Raw genomic sequence first — 16,969 nt, forward strand, 5'->3', positions numbered from 1 at the left:
GTCTAAACAAAAGGAGACCCTTTTTAAAAAAAAAAAAAAAAAAAAAAAAAAAGCTAATTAGCAACGTTGTGTAATTGCCCTAAATAAATTAGCTAATCCAGCAAATTACAGTATAATGTCCTTTTTTGTTTGTTTATTTTTTGAGACAGGGTCTCACTTAGGTAGTTCAAATGGGCTTTGAACTTGAACCAGTCCTCCTGCCTCAGCCTCCTTCCTTTCTTTTTTTTTTCCTTGGTACCAGGGACCAAACTCAGGACCTTGCATTTTCAAGGCAGGCGGCAGAACCACTGAGCTAAATCCCCAGCCCCTCAGCCTCCTGAGTTATGGGATTACAGGTGTGTGCCATCATGCCCAGCTTTCGTGTGCTTTTTTTTTTGGTACCAGGGATCGAACTCAGGTCCTTGTGCTTTCAAGGCACCGGAACCACTGAGCTAAATCCCTGGCTCATGTGCTTTTAACAGCGTATTCACTGATGTTCCATTTTCTTTGCCACCTCCCCCCAATTCTGGTTACATTTTCTTCTAGGGTTCCTGATAGACTTTATTTCTGGGACTGGGAGTTGAATGTAGACTCGAATGTGCTAGGGAAATACTAGCACTGGGCCACATCACCAGTGCGTCCCCCCGCCCCCCTTCTTAGTATGTAGCCCAGGGTGATACTGAATTTGTAGTCCTTCTGCCTTAGCCTCTTGCGTTTTAGAGTTACAGATATGTAGTACCATACTTTACCCCTTTGTATTTTGAGGCAAGGTCTCTAAATTGCCAGGCTGGCCTTGAGTTTGTGATACCCCTCCTCCTAAGTAGCTGGGATTATAGATGTGCACCACTGTGCCTGGCTCAGTAGACTGTTTTGAAATGCCACTGCCCCGCCACTAACTTCATACATTGAATTTCCCTATTTTGATTACTTTGTGTTTTGGAATAAAGTGTTTTGTCCGCATAGTAATCTGCTTTTAAAGTTACAATGGAGTAATGACAGATGCCTTTTAGAAGTCCTGCAGCTAGCTTTTGGGCATCAGCAACACTCCACATTACCATTAAAGACACTGTATTTTCTTTTTCTTGTGTTAATGTTCAACAGAAAATTAAGGTTAATTAGTCATAATTTTCCAACTTGGTGCACATTGCTCAGCTGGTTTACTGTCTTAGGATACAGTATCGGTCTCTTACAGACATCATTGATGACCAATCAGAATCAGTTAAATTACCTTAAAATTTTTAAATGGAACTCTGACAGCCAATAAGAAATCATTTGGGTGGGAACTGTAACAACCCTTTCCTTTGATTTTTAAAAACAATTCTAAATTTGCAGTACCCTGTTTTGGAAGCACATGAGGCCTTAGTACACTTGCTGTGTATATTTTCTGAGCATTTCCAGTTTTTAAATTCCTGGTAGTTTGAAGTCTGAATCTTGACCCCTGTTCTGCTTCTCAAGGTAACTTTAAAACAGGAAGTATACAAAAGAGGTAACTGATGACGTGAACAGCCAATCATGGCTTTGTGTTCTTAGCTGATAAAGCAGCTCAGCCAATGGGACTGCTCTGGAGGCAAGGTTTGGTGTCAAATAGCAGGCTAGATTGAATGCCTTTGACTGTTAAAGTGGAAGGAGGCTGTAGGGCTTCATTGGAGCCTCGGAGTTTTTCACTGAGGCAGGGGTCAGCTGAAAGACAAAGAAAAATGGCGAATAGTTTGTTGGGGGGTGGAGGGACAGCTGTTCGGGTTTTCACTGGAGTGGACATTCCAGACTCAGGTTTCTGCATCTCCTGCTGCTTTTGTTTCTTCCGTCCTTTTGGTGGGGAGGGATAGGAGTGACTTAAATTCTCCCAGTCCGAGGAGATATAAATAACTACATGTAAAATTAATGCAGTTCCCGGTAAGTTTAATTCTTTGTTTTGTGTTGAAATGATAGAAACTGTTTAGCTTCAGAGAGTGTAGACAAGTTGCACTGTTTCAGAAAATGGCCACTTTACATTCCATGCATACCTTTTGGTGCACCTAGAATACCTTGGTCTGTTTAGATTTTGCATGTACTTCAGCTAGGATTTCTTCCTAGTTGAGTATCGACAAGATAAGGTACAAGAAGAAGGGCTAATCATTTTTCAGGGGCACACAGAAGCAGAGTACTTTCTCTTTGCCTTGGGTAAACTTATCTGTTTTCCAAATAATTTTCCTTTGTTTAAGTGCACTGAAGCTTTCCTATACAGTAATCTGAGTTGTTTAAGAGTTTTTCTATTTCTGTGCACTTTGTTGACATCTGTGTTTTTAGAGATAGAAGCCACACTATTACTATTTAAAATTTGTCTGAAAATTTGATTTGCACTGATGCAGATTCTAATGGTGAGGGCCCACATGCCAGTGTGAAATTCTCCCATAACTTTTTTGATCTATCTGTCTGCCTCTAAATTCTAATGAATATTAATTTAATAACAATCTTTATTTTAAAATTCACATCTTACTTAGAATGCTGGTTAGAAACATACTTTCTTGTTCATTATACTGGCAATGACAAGTGCAAATCTTTTCCCACCCATTTCAAACATTTTGTCAGGTGTTGCTTTGATTCTAAGCAAAATGCTATTCATTTTCAGTATGAAATGTTTAAAACCCTAAATTTATTTGTAAATAGGAAAGTTAAGAGAATAGGCACCATATCTTTTGCCCTTGATATTTTTCTCCCTCTTCAATTAAATGAAGCTAATGTAGGTTGCTAATCATTAAGAATCAGTTCTTGTGAATAGTGAAATCTTCAATCCCATGCACTAAGATCTACAATACACCCAATTTTAAAAAGGAGTTCTTTGTTTTCTTTTTATTTGCAAATATGGAATGAAGGTCATTGGAACATTTCTGCAGCAGACTCGGTGTAGAGCAGTGAGCCAGCAGCACTCTGGTTAGGGAAAAGGAGCAGGCCCTATTAAAGGAGAAGTTTGGAGGGTGTTGATTTGCCTTCCCTAGCTTCCCCTTGAGTGAAGGATTTACTTGAGAGATCTCTAGGGGTTTACATTTTGGACTTTTCGAGTTAGAGTGGTAGTTAACAGTCAAAGTTCCTGAATACAGGCCTCTGTCGTTGCTCAGAAAAGTGACCTTGAAAGACTGCCGAGGAGTTGAAAGATTGAAGGACAAAGTTTGTTTGTACAGATTTGGACTGCAAAGCTCTATTTGAGATGAAAAGAGGCTGCTTCTGATGTTCAAGTCCAGTGGTTAGTAGGAATCTTACAGATTCAAACTGAGTTTTTAAGCAATAAGACAATAGTGCTGCATTCATTCTTTCTCCCACTTGACTCTATTCCCTCCCCCTAGCAAAATATTCTAAATCCTTCTGGTATGATAGTTGATTGAACTGCCTAACAGATTCAGAATTCCTTGCACGCTACCTTGTCTTCTTTGTAATCTAGAGAGTTCTTAGTGAAGAATGGTATTTCAGGAGTCCAAAGTAGTTGTGTTTGTGAAACTCCTTTTGGGAGATTGGAATGCTTTTGGTAAAAAAAAAAAAAAAAAAAAAGTTCATTTTGGGTATTTAGATCCTAAGAGTAAGGAGCATTTGTTAAGTATTACATAAGGGCTAATTATTCTAATTTAAATTTATTTTTACAGGCCACTGGTTATATGTTATAAGTTGCTCCAGGTTTGATATAATTTAAGAAACAGTTAATAGATACTGAATGACCCTGTTGGCTATTGGAGAAGCCGTGGAATAGGGCAGGTAAAGTGAAGGTGGGATACAGCGTGAAGCTGCGATAAAGACTATTAACTTGAGAAACGTGTGAATTTAGCTGCTTAAATATCTACCTTAGGTTCTTCATCCTTTTAGAATAATAAACTCTTAGAGAATCTGACCCACTCCCTGAAAAAACATACATTGGCATGCCTGTGCAAAGCCTCTGGTAAGTTAAGATATTTTCTGATGGCTATTGAATGGCAGACATATGATTTCCTAATTTAGTACTCTAGAGATAAATGTTTTCAGAGAAATGAAGGAAACTTTATTTCCAGAAAGAGCAAAGGCCTTGTAGAGCTTTACTATAAACTGAATGTGGTTGGGGGAGTATGTGAGTGGGGCTTAAATGAAGTCTGAGATTTGGGCTTTTTTCTTTTTTAAAAAATTCTGGTAATATTTTGAAGCAGCACAGTGTAAGCCATTTAAAGTTAGGAGAAGTATTATCCATTCCCACTCAGCTCTGTCTCCAGCTTTGTGATCCTAGGCAAGTCAGACCCTTAGTATCAGCTTCCTCACATTTAAAACAGGCCTCAGAATAGCACCTTATTTAGTGGTGAGTCCTGAGTGACATCATGTATGTCAAAGTGCCGATTATGAATTGTTGCATAAGTCCTAGCTGGCTTCCCAGTGAATTGGGAGAGTAAGTGTTTATGTAGATAGGTATAGCATCAAAAAAAAAAAAAAAAAAAAAGCCAATATTTTAGTAAATTCACAAAGTAGTTTGTTTAAACCTAACACACCTGCTTTCACCTGCATGTTCCTGTTTATGCTGACAGGACATACCTGCTTAATGCACACTTTGAGACCATCAACACTTTCATCCATCAAGAGTTCTATGAAAGAATATTAACTCCTTTGTCAAAAATTAAGAGGCTCTCAGAATAATATGAAGTGAAAATGCTGTTTTTAAAAGCAGCATTAGATTTCGGAACCTCAGAATAAAAACTGGAAGCCTGTTCTGATTTGGATTCAGAATATATTCACTATAATGCAGGTAAGTTGTAATGGTTGTCCATGTTGACGAGCAGAGGTTACATTTTTAGTTTGTGCACCAAATATTTATAAAGTAAACTAAAGCTATTTTTTGGTTTACTTTGTGGTCATATGATCTCTGTCACTGTTCAAGTTTGGGAGGCAGTTGCAGCTTGCAGAATGGCAGCAAGCAAGTAAATGTTGGGATGAAGACTTTAAAATATTGTGTTTTAATACACACAGTTGATTCTTACTATAAAATACTTTTTTTAATGTAAATAGTGGAAACCCATGGGAATTTCTTTCACATCATCATACAGGCCTACAGTTACTGTAATTTTAGGAGACCCCCATATTTTGTGATCTATTTGATTTCCTGTCCCATTAAGTCACTTCTTAGGTATGGTCAGTCAGCATTGATGTGCCTCCTTTCTGTGTATCATCTCCAAATAAAATTCAGGTTTTATACGTTTGAGAACAGCAAACATCACAGTGGGCTTTTTGTTCCTAAAACAAGATGAGCTCTCCTGTTGTGATTAGCTGAATGTGGTAGTTTATACTTCTAATGATAGCTGCTAGAGAGGCTGAGGCAGGAGAATTTCAAATTCATGCTCAGTGTGGATGATTCAGCAAGACCCTGTCTTAAAATTGAAAATGTTAGAAAGGACTGAGGTGAAGGTAGCTCAGTGGTAGAGCATCGCTGGATTCCATCTCTAGTACTGCAAGCGGGGGAAGGAAGGGAGGGAGGGAGAGGGTGAGAGAGAGGTGCTATATTCTTGGGGGCAGAGCTTCAGTAACAACAAATAAAAACCTTTGTGAGTGGGTGGGGGGCTGGAGATGGAACTCTTGGAGCACTGAGCTATAACCTCCCTTTTTTATTTTGAGAGAGTCTTGCTAGGTTGCCTGGGTTGGCCTTTTAACTTCCCGTCCTCCTGCCTCAGCCTCCAGAGTAGCTAGAATTACAGATGTGTACTGCTGCACCCCACCCAAATGCATTCTTTTTTTTTCCCCTGCAGTACTGAGGCTCAAACCCAAAACCTTTGTACCTAGCTACATCCCCCAACCCTTTTTTAAATTTTATATTTTGAGAAAGGGCATTATTAAGTCCTTAAGTTACCCAAGCTGGGTTCAAACTTGTGCTCCTCCTGCCTCAGCCTCCCAGAGTGATGGAATTATAGGCATGCACTATCATGCCCATGTTTTAAAAAGTGTTTTTGAAGCTGATCATGGTTGCTTTCATGAATCAAATTATTTTTGCCCAGCCCCATTTGAATTTCCTGCTCTATTAAATCTCTTCCTTCTATGCATGGTCAATAATTACAGATATAAAATTTGAAAATTGGTGGGTTAGGCTCATGGGACTCATTTAAAGAGTGTAAACCTCTTATAGCTTGGATAAATTAAGGTCCTGAAAAATTAGATGCACTTAGTAAGGTCTTTGAGCTTTTTAGTGACTGGTCTAAAGAGAAGAGATTTGATTCTCCTTAAATTCATTGCATGCTGCTTTTATTCCTCTAGGTGTTTTTACTTTTTATCTTTTATGCTTTTCTTCTTTTTGGTACCTCCATACAGGTTTTCTATTTGGATACAGAAGGAACACAGAGAAAATAGGCCATGATGGAGGTCTATAAGTCTCCACAAGGAACCTGTGGGTTAGAATGTCAGCTGTGGCAGCAGACTTAGCATCCCTTTTGGGACTTGAAGATCTCTTGCCTCAGCCAGTTGCTTATTCAGGAAACAGAGGATCAGCTAGGAAGCTAATGGTGCCCACCTGGCTGAGATGTCCCTGAGAGCTGGGTTACTTGTATGCATCACAAGGAAGTAAACTAAGGCATACAAATGAAACACCTGCGTGCCAGTTAGTGTTTTTTACTTTTTAAATTAGTAACACTTCAAGAACAAGCTAATTCTTTTAAGGTAGGGCTTAGTTCTTTAAGTGAATCCTTAAACTAGCCTATATTTAATAAAGATCTTAGGGTCATTTTAAGCATTTGTGATGGTTAAAATAGGAATCATTGTGTATTCCCAAAACAATATTTTAACTATGTCAGTTGTAGATTTTCCCACCGGCAAAATGGTATCATTTCAGTATGTCATGTATGTTTGGGTAGTCATAGCTTTTTCTTCTTATTTTATATATGTCTAATAGGCCATGATTTTTTTTTAATTTAAAAAATTTTTCCTATCACCTTCATATATTTGAGCAAAAGTTCCAGCTTAGTGAAAGAATGATAATTTTTTTCATTAAGTTTATTAGTACTTTTTAGGTATACAGTTCAGTTACATTCGTCTTTGGGATCTTATACCTTTACATGATATATCTTGGTTCTTATTTTTCCCCATTCCCCTGCCCTCCCTTCACCCTAGAATGAGAAATTGAATTATGTAACTTATATAATATTTAAGACTTGAAATGTACTATGATTGAAAATTAGATGCAGCTGGATAGTATATACATTACACAGAAGTTTAGATGTTCCCCCTCCTGCTTTAAATTTTGGACAGTTCTCGCTTAGTTGCCTGGGCTGGGCTGGAACTCATGATCCTTTTGTTTCAGCCTCTTAGAGTGCTAGGATTACAGGCGTGCACCAACACTGTTTGCTTAGTTTTTTTTTTTTTTTTTTCTGTTTCTGCAGTACCAGGGTTCAGACTCAGGAACTTGAGTGTGAGAGGCAGGCATCAGAACCACTGAGCTAAATCCCTGGCCCTGCTAATCTGTTCTTTTTTGCTGCTTCAGTGTTGGGCTCAGCTCTTTAGTACTTGGTCAGATTTTGTGTTATCACCCTTATCTTCTCCTACTGGCATCCCAGCATCTGAGCCCACAGTTTAGTAATGGACCAAAAGTTTTTCACTACTCAGATTAATATAAATTCTAGTTTAGCATCCTGTAGTGAAGAAGTGAAATTAAATTCCAGTGTAGCTGAGGATTTAGCTCAGTGGTTCTGCGGCCTGCCTCATAAGCGCAAGGTCCTGAATTCAATCCCAGGTACCAAAAAAAAAAAAAAAAAAAAAAAAACCTATGACAGCAATAATGTGTCTGTGGGCTTGGTTTCTACACTTAGAAGTAATGTATGTGACAAAAAGCAAGTTAAATTTAGCCGGGCATGGTGGCACATGCCTGTAATCCTACCACTCAGAGGCTGAGGCAAGAGGATTGCTGTGAGTTCGAGACCAGCCTGAGCTACATAGTGAGTTCCAGGTCAGTCTCAACTATATAGTGAAACCCTGTCTCAAAAAACAAAAAAGAAAAAAAAAAAAAAAGAAAAAAATTCCAATGTAAAGGAAGAACTAAAGAAAAAAAAATACCTTGTAAATGTTTAACTTTAAAATGGGATAACATAGTCTGTGACCTTGTGTTCCTTTGTTCAAAGAAAGAAAGAAGGCTAGAATAACACCACAGCAAGCTGCAGTGCTGATTCACTTGGTTATCCTTTTTTCTTGGAACTAGTATCATTCTGATCCATATCTTTCAGTTACGTAGAAAAACTAAAGGAAAGACCTGCTTGACTAGAAATGTCAAGATTTAACTTTCCTTTTTATCTAAGATTTAAAGCTCTTACCTTTGAAAAAAATCTTAAATTTGGATGTTTTACACTTCCTTTTACCAATTTGGTGTGCATGCTTGTCTTTTTTTGTGGAAATGTTAAAAATGTATACCTGTAAAAATTTTACTCAGGGTTTAACAGTATGTTAGAGGAGATGATGTATAGCAAGTATGAGAAACTGATGGGGGAAAGAACACAGAATCCAGGGGAACATCCAGGGGAAACCTTGGTTTAGGAATGAAAGAAGGTACTCACTGGGTATTAGTCTTAGGGTTGTAGGAACAAAGATATTCCTGACCTGGGGAACAGAAGAGCAAGGTCATGAGTCACCCAGTGCAGCTCGAACCAGGTGTGATTAGTTGCACATGCTTGCAGTCCTGAGCACTCTGGGGAGACCAGAGCAGGATTACAAATCCAGTTAGGGAGACTAAACAGTTTAGTCTCAAAATAAAATATTAAAAAGGGCTGGAGATGTAGGAATGGAACTCAGTGTGAGGGCTCTGGGTTCGATCCCTAGTACCCTTTTTAAGTGGACCTTGTACTAACAACAGCCAAAAATGGGCCACTTTGCTTAGAGCATAAGGAGATGAGTTAAAGACAGAAAGGAATGATAGCTGGGTGTTGTAGCTCATGCCTATAATCTCAGCACTCGAGAGGCTGAGGCAGGAGGATCATTTGCAAGTTTCAGGCCAGCCTGAACTATATAGCAAGATGCTGTCTCAAAAAAAAAAAAAAAAAAAAAAAAAAAAAAAGAAAAAAAAAAAAAAAAGAGAAAAAAAGGAAAAAAAAAGAAGAAGAAGAAAGGAAAAGAAAAGAATGATAATAGAAATCTCAAGAAGTTGGGATCAGATGATGGAGAACCTTGACTGCCAGGCTAAGAAATGTGAACACCCTCTAATTGACATTGGTGACTGTGGAAGACTTATGGTAGTAGGTTGACACGGCTTGTTCAGAGCTGTGCTTTTTGCAAGATTGGTTACATATGTTTATGAAAATGAATTTGAATCAAGGACACCAGACATTGAACAGTATAGTCAGTTCCCATGCTTAAGTTTTACAACCCTCATAGGATTGTGGAAGGTTACAAAAGTAGCAAGAGCAGGACCTGACGCAATAATTGCTAAATGGTATTAGTTATTGTCATCATCATTGTCATTTTTATTATTACACAGAGGTGATGAGGACCTGGACAGAGATAGTGGCAATATAAAGAAAGGTCAGGGAATGGACACTGTTAGAAAGTTATTATAGAATTTAGCAGTTGATTAGAATTGAGGAACAGAGCCGGAAGGATGTTACTGGCACACAGGAACAAAAGTTATAAGGAGCAGGTTTGAGGAAAGAAGATAGATTTGAGTTTGGGTACAGGAAATTTCAGTCTGAATAGCTTTCCAGTTGGAGATATCTAGCAGACAGTTTGTACATTCAGGACTGGAGTTTGGAGAAATATCGAAATGCTGATCTACATTTGGAATTGAAACTCATGGAGATGATAGCTGAACTGGGAAGCCAGCTAGGAAGGACTAAGGAAGAGAACGGAGCGATGACAAAAGCTCAGTATCAAAGATGGAAGCAGAAAAGGTCGGACCCTCATGTTGAGAAATTCAGAAACAAGCACAATGGAGTCTTCTAGATCACTGCGGTTGAAGGATTTTTATTGCACACCTCTTATCTGAGGGGGCAGCTTCCACGTGGAAGTCGTATTCTTTACTCCTTGTTTTTATTAGTTTAAAACAAGAAAAAATACGTCTCTTTTTCTAGGTATGCACAAGATAAAGTTGTTATTATTAGCTCACATCTTCAGGATGTAGAATACTATGTGTGCATGATACAGTCTTGAGTGAGGGTGTCGGTATCAGTTCACAGGCTAAATATGCAAGAAGCTAATACTAATGTTTTTCATTGTGGTTTGACATGTAAGTTTAGAAATGTTACCTTAGACCTTGGTGGCTTTCACTCACTGTGAAGACATACAGATGTTTGCTTGAGATCTTATTCAGTAGTTCCTTTGTACCTCCATCCCAGTGCAAAGCCTAGATTTCTGAGTTACATTGGACTCGGTCTTATTCTTGTTAGCTTTGTAAAGTCTCACGTGGAAGCATCCCGTGTGAAGCCAACCAAAAATACTCGTGTAGGAATTTGGCAAAATTTGCTTAACAAGTAATTTATAGCCACATGATCATGGTGATGCCAATGAACAGCACACACAATTACTAGGAGTGTGACCAGACTCATCTGTAGGATTTAGCAGAATTTTTCAATATGAGGCACCTATATTTAGTTTCTAGGCTAAGTATATTATCCTCATTCTAAAATAAAGGCAGTAAGAAACTTTTCACTAGAGAAATGGTGGAAAATTTCCAGACATTTCACTTGGTTATTTATATCCTGAACCCCATGATTATTTTACTTCTGGTAATTAACTGGCAAAATGCCCATACAGCTACCCTTGAAGATAGTTAAACTAGGTAATAGTATATGGAGCATTGTACTTTATGGCTAATGAAGTGATTTATAACTCATTCTCTTATTTGTTACCTACTTAATATGGGTAGGAGAAGATCATCATTCCCATTTAGTGGATGAGAATCAGGCAGAGCCTAAGGACACAAGCTTTATTTGCACTTGTTATTAAGCATTGGAAAACAGTCTATAAGTGCTTGTATGTTTTATGGGACTAATTCCTCCTCTCACTTTTTTTTTCCTGTGCTTGCTTCTCCATCAAAAGGCATACATTAAAAAAGAAAAGAATTTTCCCAGAGTTCTTGTAAAGTTTTGTCCAAAAAAGGTGATTACACATGGGGTGTGGTGGTGCACATCAGTAATGGCTACCACTCTGAGAGGGTGAGACAGGAAGATCACAAGTTGGATTAGCTTAAGCAACTTAGGTAGTTCAGCAAGATCCTGTCTTATAATTAAAAATTTTTAAAAGGACCAGGGAAGTAGCTCATTGTGAAGCCCTGAGTTTAATATCCCCTCCCCACAAGGGATTACAGCCATTTTCAGAACAAAGCATTATGTAAATAGATATTGAGCATTGCCAGTATTTGAAAACTGAGTGTTGTGAACCCTAAATTCACAAATATAAGATTTAAGATCAAATAGATAGTTAAAGAATTTTTGTAGAGTAGGTACATACAGTTGTGTTAGGAGTTTGCATATTCTATGGTGTATATTCAACAGCTCCTGGGTTTGGATTTCTTACTTGAACCACAGAGATTAGTAGTTTTAGATGAGTCATGGTGTTCTTTTTTTGGGTACCAGAGATCAAACTTGGGACCTTGCTCTTGTGCGTCAGGTGGCGGCATCACTGAGCTAAATCCCTGGCCCTGTCATGGTGTTCTTAATCAGTTTAAAATTTCCTGTGATTTATAATCCTTGCTTTACCCCTAGTGAAGTAGTTAAAACAAAGGATTTTTGGTATCTTGGAGTGATGATTGAGTAATTAAAATCGCCATGTTCTCGGTGTAGCAGTAGTTATAATTTTGAAACATTGCATAGAATTTAGTCAGATGATTCCTTCTATAAGTGTCTCAGGCTGATCTAGACTGTAGTGAAAGTTCACCAGGCCCTTGGAATGTGAACTGGGCCTATAAGGCCTTTCATCTCATCTCTTGGTTGGGAATTTGGTGATGTAGTCCCACTATTTGGAGGAACCTGAAACTTTTTTTTTTCTTTTGAGACAGGGTTGTGCTTTGAGCTCGCTATGTAGCCCAGGCAGGCCTCAGAGTGGTGGTGCTCCTCCTGCTTCAGCCTCCCAAGTACTCAGATCACAGGCTTTTGTCACCATGTCCCACTAAGAAACTGAAAGTTAAATTGAAAGCTTTCTACCTTGAAATGTGTTAGAATCTGGCATCTTGGAATTTTGGAGTACCTTTTTTCAGGAGAATGATCAGGAAAATTAAAAAAGCTTGACAGATTTATAGGTTCTTAGGTATTTGGTCTTCTATTGGATTAGCCATTCTAAAGTAGGAGGGGAATATTAAGTAAAAGAACATAGAACTGAGAATCAGGAAACATGGGTTCTAATTCAAGCACTGGTGTATACTTGTCCTGTGGCCTTGGCCAAGTCCTCCGGTCTACCTGCGTGAAGTGTCTGTCAGATGAGATTTGTACCTGCACTGTCATGTGTTTGTGAGAAAAAAAATGAAATATTAAGCTACTTTAATATGTAAAGTATGTACAAGTGTCAAGTATGTGAAGGATTAACATAACCGTCACAGTTACCCTGTACTCTTGAAGTGGTCTTGACGTTTTCAATTCCTGACCACTGTCTACGTGGAGGTAGACGATTTAGGATTTAATTGGCTTAGAGATTGGTGTCTCCCCCCCACACACACACTCCTTAAGCATTTAAATCAATGATGAAAGACACCAAGCAGAGGGCACAATTCGCAGTATATCTGAGTCAGCAGAAGCTATGCAGCCAAATCAATACAGCCAACCTCATATTGATATTCTTACAACATCCTTCAAGTTTTTAATTGAGAATTTTCTGCTTCCCCACAGTTTTTAGACTGATTAACTAGCAGTCTTCTGTTTTCCAGTGGAGCCTATGATTAAGTAGTTGTCTGTATTTGTGCTTCATTTTCTAAAGTAGAACAAGTTTCTCGGCATCCCCAGTCTTGCCCCTTCCATTGGATCATTGCAGAGATTGCTGTACATTGAACACAAGTGCTTAAGGACTGTCCCTGTATAAAGATTTCAAAGAAAAGACTTGAGTGGGCACAGTGATACTTAAAGTCTTAAAATAATTCTTGAGCTGCTGGTGTTTGATCATTCAGTAGATGTGTGTTGAATCCCTACCATGTTCAGGGCATATTTGCCTTGAGGGTGTGCTAGAAACAAGGACAAGCAAGGACTGGAGAGAAAATAGAGTGGAAATATTAGGTTAAAAAAAATAATATGCAGCTGGGCATGGTGGCGCACACCTGTAATCCCAGCACTTAGGAGGCTGAGGCAGGAGGATCGCTGTGAGTTTGAGACCAGCCTGGGATACACAGTGAGTTAGTTCCAGGTCAGTCTCAACTATATGGTGAGAGCCTGTCTCAAAAAAACAGTAACAATAATAATATGCCACACAAACTAGTCTGAAAATGCTACTTATAGAAATAGATGTGTTTGTGTGCCAGGAATGATTTCTTGGGGGAGAAAATATATTTATTTACTGAATATATATATTTAATTTAATTTTCTTACAGTTTTTACTGTAAAGGTAGGTTTTTTTTTTTTTTTTTACTAGTGGTATCCCCTTAAACCCCGTAAACATTGGTTATAATCCATGAGATATTCTAAAAAATTCTTGCTTTCAGCCAGGCGTGGTGACACGCGCCTGTAATCCCAGCACTTGGGAGGCTGAGGCAGGAGGATTGCCGTGAGTTCGAGACTAGCCTGGGCTACACAGTGAGTTCCAGGTCAGTCTCAACTCCATAGTGAGACCCTATTTCAATAAAACCAAAGAAAAAAATTCTTGCTTTCCAGAATATGTTTCCTTTACTTCAGGATCTTGAAGAGGTGGAACCAGCCAGAGCTCTCTTCAGAGCTCCAAACAGAATCTTTTTTTGGGTGGTGGAACCGGATAGGACAGCAGGGTGAGGAGCTACGCTGGACTCCCAAGTTTCATTCCTTCCAAAAGGCAAAATAAATACATACTTCTAACTTACAGAAGTCTGATATGTCAAAAAAGACATGCTCTAAGAATTTAAATGTTTTAAATCAGTCTACAGGAAAAACCTGTGTATTGACTGGTCATTGACATTCTGAGGGATTTAAATTTGGATCATTCTTAGTTTATTTTCAGCTTTGGTTTTTTGCTTATTTGAAACTTAGTAGCTTGAAGCGCTTTTAAAATTATTTCAGAATTAAAATTACTTCATGTTTGTAAAAGAGGAGATGACCTTTATTTAAATTTATACATTCATCTGAAAGGGCTTGGGGGGTGGTGTTGAGACAGGGTCTCGCTGTGTAGTTCAGGCTGGCCTTGAACTCGAGATCTTCCTGCCTCAGGCTTGAAGTGCTGGGTTGATAAGCATACCCCCTAAAGGGGCTTTTAAAGGAAACAGTAAAAACTAGTAATCTAAACGAGAGAAAAGAAGTTCATTAGATAGACTACTTGCTATAGTACCTAAAAGGAGTTGGTCCTTTAGTTTAGGGCTGCACTGGGATTGTTCAGGTCCAGAAAAGATCTCTTGTCCAGCTCTGAGCAGTGTTGATGTGATGCCCTCTGGCATTTATTTGAAGCTCAGTGGGGTTTTTTGAGGCCTTCCCTCAACATGTATGTTCCTGTTTATATGTTGCTGCTGGTGAATAGTGACCCTAAGAAGTTTACTGATTTGCCCAAGATCATAAACATATGTAGCAAGTTACCCAGAGAGTACAGTGTCAGGTCCAATACTGTAGCTTCTTTATTTTCTTGCACTTTACTGCCCCCCACTGTTCACAGCTGATTATTCATAGATGTTGCTGACCTGCCTAAAGGTATGCAAAGGGAAAAAAGGATTAATGAAAAGAGTGACAGCATGGGAAGAGACCGTGCAGAAATGAAAGAAAGATGCTTATGATAGGAGATGGCAGGGTGCCAAGGGGTGTTGGGAGGAGTGAATAAAAATAATCTTTTTAGTCAAAGATTTGAGTCAGTGATCCAAACTGAGACTGCTCATCCTTTGGAACACTTTGAATATACACATACCTAAAACAGTGCAGGAAGTGAGAATGAACAAGCTGTACTAAATACAGAATAGAATTCTAGAGGTTTTATATTGCTGACTCTACTGTTTATTGTATTATGACCTTAAGCAAGTAAATTAAGGTACCTAGTCCTCAACCTTATTTATAAATTGAAGTGACAATAATAAATTTATCATTGAGTTAAATGAAGACCAACTGAAGGTAATTTGTGTGACAAAAATTTTATAAATTTTTTTTGTTTGCTTTGTTTTTTGAGACAGGGTCTTACTATGTAGTTGAGTCTGACCAGGAACTCACTATGTAGCCCAGGCTGGTCTCGAACTCACAGCGATCCTCCCGCCTCAGCCTCGCAAGTGCTGAGATTACAGGTGTGCGCCACCACACCCGGCTAAGTTTATAAATTTTAAAGGTCTGAAGTTTCACCTTTGAAATGTTCTTCAGAATGACACTTCCACACAGGATCCTTCTAGAAACTGGGCAAGAAGTTACTTGTAAATCTCAAAGGGGACTCATGAAGCAAAATGGCTTTTTGTTCTAGGAAACCATTTAATTTAGGCCACAGGCCCTTATTTGTATCTCTAAGTCATGTCAGAATTCCCTTTCAGTCTCAGAGCCTGAAAAACCAGTTACTCTCCGTTTTTCCTGAAAACCATACTATTGTCCTTAGGCTGGAAGGTCAAAGAAGTTAAGATCTACGCGTTTTTGTGGGGAAGAAGGGGCTGGTCCAGCTTACTTAGAAGACTGAACACATGAGGGAGGCCAAGGAGCCACACAAGACAGTAGTTAGGTGATCTAGTCATGCTTTTCAACCTCTGGTGCTCAGTTTCCCCATCAGTAAATATAGGCTAAATAAAATATCTGACAAGGTTCTAAATACTATCTGACCCATTTACTTTAAAAGGCTAGAACATATTTTAGGTTTTAGAGTTCACATGGTGTATGTTGTAACAACATAAACTGCATTTGCTATCTTTGAGGAAACTTCATTTATAAAAACAACATGGGCCACATTTATCTTGTGTGTAGTTTTTGGACGCGTGTTTTAGAATACCTCACTGAATATTTGGGTCTTTTACAGTATTGACAGTTATATTGCTGTCCATTCATGAAAGAATGAGGGAGAAAGTGTGCGATATAAGATGTATATATACTCTTCCCCTTTTCTCTTCCCTTCCTGGGGGTTTGAACTAAGACCCCCTAAGTGCATGCTCAGCAAGCACTCTACCACTGAGCTGTGTCCCCATTTGTTTTTATTTTATTTTTGAGAGAAGGTCTCACTAAATTGCCCAGTCTGGCCTTAAACTTGCCATCCTCCTGCTTCGGCCTCCTGAGGAGCTGGGATTACAGGTGTCCACCACCACATTCAGCTTCATACCATTTTCTATTCAACAAGCAATTCTTAAAATGTTCAGTTCATGTCTTTGTATTGCTTTGTTTATACCAGTTGCTGTGCCTTAATTTTTCTCATTGTGTTACATCTACACAGTATTAGACTTCATTTTTTTCCTCATTGTATCATATCTGGCCCTTTTCCGAGATTATAATATAGTAGATAACAAGCAGACACATTTGAAGAAGTGGTTCTGTTGCCAGGTGAAAATATATTGTGTCGGGGGAAAATGAGAACCAAGACCTGTCATGTAAAGGTCCAAGATCCCAGTGATGCATGTAACTGTACTGTGTACCTAAAATGTACCCATAAACTCATTGAGAAAAAATAAAATCATGTGCACAGTGGGGGAAAAAAAAATACGTTGTGTGGACAGATCTTTAAGGAGAACAGTGTGTAGCCAGTTAGTTCCAACTCAGTCTTTTGAAGTATAGTTATCCAGTAGGAATTTTGAAAGGCAGCTTTATACTAGTCTCATGAACGTAGAGACAGTTAAGCCCTCACACACTGAACTTGGCTTTAATCAGAGTTGGAAAATGTTAAACTACAAAAGTACCCACCTGTGTGAGCTGATACCCACCCACTGGAGGGTTAGACTAGAGTTTAGGAAGGCATCTGACACTAGACTTAACGCTTTCATAAGTAAAAGCCTTAAATG

At 38.7% G+C, this 16,969-nt stretch overlaps 1 protein-coding gene across 3 annotated transcripts in view; it reads left to right on the top strand.

The window, feature by feature from the left end:
- The window catches only part of Nfyc (nuclear transcription factor Y subunit gamma), a 65,107-nt gene that overhangs the window by 11,861 nt on the left and 36,277 nt on the right, over positions 1 to 16,969 (top strand). Inside the window, exon 1 of one of the 3 annotated variants that reach the window (XM_010625930.3) lies at positions 1,636 to 1,872. The exons of the other annotated variants lie outside the window; for them this stretch is intronic. The gene's annotated coding sequence lies outside the window, so the exon portion shown is untranslated. Of the gene's footprint in view, positions 1 to 1,635; positions 1,873 to 16,969 lie in introns of those variants that run through there. 3 annotated transcript variants of the gene reach the window in all.

Source organism: Fukomys damarensis, unplaced genomic scaffold (genome assembly GCF_012274545.1).
Source record: "Fukomys damarensis isolate Sample0158 unplaced genomic scaffold, DMR_v1.0_HiC HiC_scaffold_23, whole genome shotgun sequence".
Taxonomy (NCBI): domain Eukaryota; kingdom Metazoa; phylum Chordata; class Mammalia; order Rodentia; family Bathyergidae; genus Fukomys; species Fukomys damarensis.